A 5,218-nucleotide genomic window follows, 5' to 3' on the forward strand; every position below is an offset into this window, starting at 1 on the left:
GGCTCGTTGGTCTAGGGGTATGATTCTCGCTTCGGGTGCGAGAGGTCCCGGGTTCAAATCCCGGACGAGCCCGCTTCCTTTTCAACCAATTGGATTCAGAGAATCAAGGAAAAGAAGTATTTTCCCAAATATTCTTGCCAAAAAGACTGGGCTCTCACCTTGCTAACAGTGGCACTGTTCTCGGAGGAGCTGGGCTCTGAATCCCGGATCTCCCGGACGCGAGGCACCCGAATCGTTGACGCGGTACCCGGCCGCCAGCGCCTGTGGGTCCCTCCGCCGCCACCGAGGGAGCCCGGGGCCGCGGCGGGCGCGCACGCGCGTGCGCACACCTGGCGCGGCTCGGGAGGCGCGAGTAGCGTCCCCTCGGAGCTCCCGTGCGCGCGCGCAGTCGCGAATTCCTGACTTACGTTGTCGCCTGGCAACGGGATGAGCGTCCACGACGCGCTGCATCCGCTGCTCCCAGGACGCGGAGCAAAGAGGCGCCCCGGTCCGCTGCTGGCGTGAGACGCCTGCCGCTCTTTTCCTGCGTTGTCGCGGTTGTTCATTCGTTTATTCGTTCCGCGAGTGAATTTTCAGCGAATACTGCAGGTCAACTGTGCTGGGTGCCGGGGGCGCAGTGGTGGACAAGAAATAAACTAGTTTCTGTATCTACGGAATTTCACATCACAAGTAGCTAAATATTTACCATGTTCACGCTTCCTGGGACGAAGCACAGCATTCCCATAGAAGCGTGGAGAACCAGGGCCGACCTGTCCGCTCCAGGGAATGTTGCCCGCCAGGGTTTGTCCGCCAGGAAAGAGAAACCAGAAGGAGCAACCCCTGCCCCATGCCCGAAACTTAACCAGTACTTTCTCCTCTGCCCCAGGAGATGCGCTCACTTCTGAACTGTTGAAACGCTCGGGTACATTGATGAACATAAATTTAAAAGACGAGACAAGAAAGAAAGAAAGAGAGAGAGAGAGAGAGAGAGAGAGAGAGAGAGAGAGGGAAGGAGGGAGGAAGGAAGAGAGAGAAAGAAAGAAAGAAAAGAAAAAAGAAAAGAGAAGAAAAAGTGGAGAGAAGGTATTAATTCACTTAGTTTACTCGTGCTAGCTGAATTAAGTTATTTCTTTCTAATAACCGTGTTGTGACCCAAACTGAAAGTGAACACACACACACACACACACACACACCCCACTCCAATTTCTTTCAAGGCTCAACTGGCCCAGCTCATCTCACTATTCTGAAAGACTGGGTCTTTTGTTACCTTTCTGATCAGTTGAAGGCCCAATAGGCTTGAAGACGCAGGTCATCGTTCAGAAGTGGTGCGTAACATATTCTCTTTTTACACACGAAACATGAATTTAAAATTTATTTGTAATTTAAAATAATTTTATAATTTGAAGTAGATGGTGTCATTCATTAAGTTTGCAATTCAAAAGGAACTTCCTCCAACCTTTGCCCTTCAAGAATGTTCTCAGGATTCAGGAAGTCAATTTTATGCCATCTAAACCAGAGATTGAATAATCTTCTTTCGAGGGATTTTATTATCCCAAGAAGGGTGAGTTAAAGATACTGTCTGGTACTAAAAGGCACAGGCAGGTCATTTTACAGTGAAGTCTATCGTCAATAAGCTGGACTCATAATCTGTTTCCATTTATTTTTAGGGCCTCATTATAACAATACCCAGCAACCAAAGATCACCTGACGTCTAAACTTAAGTGTCTAATATGAGAGGGATAAAAGTGAACTTAGAAAAAATAGAGGCTAATGTAATGCAGAGAGAAGAAACCTTCTCAGGAAAGTTATTACAGGGAGAAAGAATGCTGTAGAAAACAGTAGCTTGGCTACAGAAGCCTCTTAAAATTGAAATTGTGCGTGTAGAAATGAAAAACTTAATGGAGTAGCTGGAATAATTTTCTTCCAGAAGACAGAGTAAAATATGTAAAGGGAAACTCCAGCAGTCATGTTCCCTAGGAGACCCCCAAATTAGTTGAAACTGCCGCCTATACAAAAACCTGCACGCAATGCTTATAGCAGCTTTATTCACAATTGTGGAAACTTGGAAGCAACCAAAATGTCCTTCAATAAGTGAATTAACAAGCTGCAATACATCCATACAATGGAATATTATTTAGTGATAAAAAGTAGTAAGCCTTGGGGGCGCCTGGGTGGCTCAGTCGGTTAAGCGTCCGACTTCGGTTCAGGTCATGATCTCACGGTGTGTGAGATTGAGCCCCGCGTCGGGCTCTGTGCTGATGGCTCAGAGCCTGGAGCCTGCTTCAGATTCTGTGTCTCCCTTTCTCTCTGACCCTCCCCCGTTCATGCTCTGTCTCTCTCTGTCTCAAAAATAAATAAACATTAAAAAAAATTTTTAAATAAAAATAAGAAAAGTGTAAATAATAATTTTAAAAAAGTGGGGGGACAAAAAAGGGAGACAAAACACCCTGGAGGTTTAAAATCCAAGGTAAAAGAAGTCCCAGAAAAAAAAAAAGAAGAAGAAAGAAAGAAACTAGAGAGCACATGAGAAAATCAAAACAAAAAAAGTCAAGCTAATTTCCCAAACTGAAATACATGATTTTGCCAACTTAATGCTGTAATAGAGCTCTGAGAACAATGAATGAAAATAGAAACACACGAAGGTATATTTTTCAGACATTTAGGAACACCGGGGACAGAGAAATAATCCTGAAAGAGAAAAAAGCTAATTGCAAATGAAGTATCAGTAATTAAAATGACTTCTTCTCAAAAGCAATACAGGAAGCTAGAAGAAAACAGAGAACGCTTTCAAAATCCTGAAGAAAAACTTCCCCAACCTAGCATTCCATACCCAACCAACACTCAATCGAACGTCAGAGAAACACAAAAGATATTCTCCAATACCCAAATATTTAAAAAATCTAAATATCATAAGAGAACAGTGGACAATATTTGCCAGTCATCACAAACAAGCAGTGAAGACCAATTCAAAAAGACTATGATATAATTGGAAGAAAGATCGGAAGCCTGTCCCTATACGGTGGTGTTTAAGGCGAGGAAACAAGATGAGCCTTTTTGTGTGGTGAGTAGTCAATCGAAAATTCTAAACTTGAAAAATCAGTTAAGTAGAGAAAGCATCCGTATCAGTCAGAATACAGTTCTGGCTTTGTAACAAAGACCTCAACCTACTGTAGCTTAAAGGAGGCGTACGTTACTCATCTCTCACATGATCGTCGGAAGGTACAATCGAGGCTGACGCTCTGGCCCCATGGTGTTGGTTCCAGTATTGTACCTCGTGGCTCCCTCCTTCCTGCGGGGTTGCTTCGTGTTTCGTGACTCCTTCTTTCCCGCGGTGTTGCCATGTCCAGCAAGCACACACAGTAGGAGGAGAGAAGTGGAGGGTGTTCCTTTCCTCTTCTGGGCATAACCTGCACGTTTCACATACACCGACTCTCCAACGCACTGGTTTCGAAACTGGTCACATGATCCCACTTAGCATCAAGGAAAGTTGTGCGTTCCGGACTTCTCGTGGGTGGCTCTGAGCCCTGCTAAATGTCCAACCAGCCATCTCTGCCGTAGCATCCGATTTGGAGATACACCGGGAAAAGCAAACACCACCACAAACCGAAAGCCAAATGGCTGAAAATCTTTCCCTCTCACAAGGGGGAAAGATGAGGAAGAAGGCCACGTATTTTTGAAGTACTTAAGATTTTTAAACGTGTGGTTAACTTTGATGGGAAAAGATGTGAACTTAAAAAATAAGCCTGAAGCCGAGAACAAAGGTGTGGATTTAAAAAAAAAAAAATCCATCCGGGTTCAAATGGGGCAGGGGAGGAATACCCCATGAGGGAAAAAGGTCTTGTTGGAAAGAGGGGAAATAGATCTTTCTTGATACCAAATCGGGAATTGGACCGAGCGGAGAAAACAAGGCACAGGGAAGTGGGTGAAGTTAAGCATGAAGATCCAAGCAGGTCAGCGCTGCAAACACTAAAATAGAAGGTTGTTTTCAAGTAAGAAGAGAGAAGGCTTCTCTGTCGCAAGCAGAGTGGTCTTGACTCAAGATGTTAGTGGGACCCAAGGTGGAGTGTCCTGACCCTAAGAGCGTGAGAATCGGCGGGGATCCATTCCCGCAGGATCCCCCCACGCTCCCTGTTGTGCTTCCTATGATTGATTTTCTTGGGCTCGGAAGAAAAAAAAACTCTTCGTGACCACCTTCCTGCTCAGATTTCAGGATTCTCCCTGCTGGGTCACACACATGCTTCAGCGCTCCGGCCACAGTGATTTCTCAACACTCGTCCAGACACTGTCGGCCCCCCGGCCTTTGCTCAGGCCCTGTCCTCAGTGAAGGACACCCTCTCTCCTGGCCAGCTCTAGAAAACTTCCTCGGCAAGACTCACCTTTAATACAGCCTTCTTTCCCAGGCATTTATGATTCATTCTGATTAGTCATAATCAAGCCCTACCCATGTTCCCTTATGTGCATTGTATTCATTCCGTGAAACAAATTTTTAAAAAGCAGGTGAAAAAGCTTTTTGCACCCTTCCCCAAATAATCTTCCCGCTGGGAGTGACTCTTTTAACTTTTTTTTTTTTTTTTTTTTTGCACGGCAGCCTTTGGAAATCAGGCGCAAGTCGGGCCACCTGGCCCCCCTAAGACCACCCAAGAAGCACACGGGCATTTGGGGGCAATCGGAAGGCGCGGCTCCTCTGCTGGGATGAGCGGGGAGAGAGCCCCGCGAGTGAAGGGCTCTGTCTGCCCTGCGCACTTCGACCCTGCAGGGTCGAGGCGGTGACGACACGGGGCAGAGTTGCGGCGCGGCCCCGCTGGGGCCCGTCGTCTAAGCTTCCGGCCTGTCTTCTTAGCCGCGAACTCGGAGTCCGGACTCGCCAGGCTCCCTGAGGTCCACACCGGGGCGACCGGCTCTGGGAGCCCCCGCCCGCGGCTGGCTCGGGCGGGTGGCGCCCTCGGACCGCAGGGAGGGGGGGACCGCAGACAGGTGCCAGGCAGCCGCGCGGGGGGAGCCCAGGCCCAGGCCGAGGTGCTCGCGTCCCGGCTCCGCCCCCGTCGCGACTCCTGGGGGAGCTGAGCCTGCTTTTCGCGTCGCGACTTTTCCAGTCCGGTCGTGGTCCATTCGCGTGGGAGCCGGAGCTGGTCTCCCGGGCGTCCCCGAGCCGCCTCCTGGATCCCCTGCGTCCAGGACAGCCGGGAAGCGCCCGAGTGTCACCTCTGAAATAAAGCACTTGGACACCATGGTGTGTCGT

General features: G+C 48.3%; 1 non-coding gene across 1 annotated transcript; it reads left to right on the forward strand.

The window, feature by feature from the left end:
• On the forward strand, positions 1 to 72 carry TRNAP-CGG (transfer RNA proline (anticodon CGG)). The gene has a single exon. It is a non-coding gene; the product is annotated as a tRNA-Pro (tRNA).
• The last annotated feature ends 5,146 nt before the right edge of the window (positions 73 to 5,218 follow it).

This window comes from Acinonyx jubatus, chromosome B2, assembly GCF_027475565.1.
Source record: "Acinonyx jubatus isolate Ajub_Pintada_27869175 chromosome B2, VMU_Ajub_asm_v1.0, whole genome shotgun sequence".
In the NCBI taxonomy this organism is placed as follows: Eukaryota; Metazoa; Chordata; class Mammalia; order Carnivora; family Felidae; genus Acinonyx; species Acinonyx jubatus.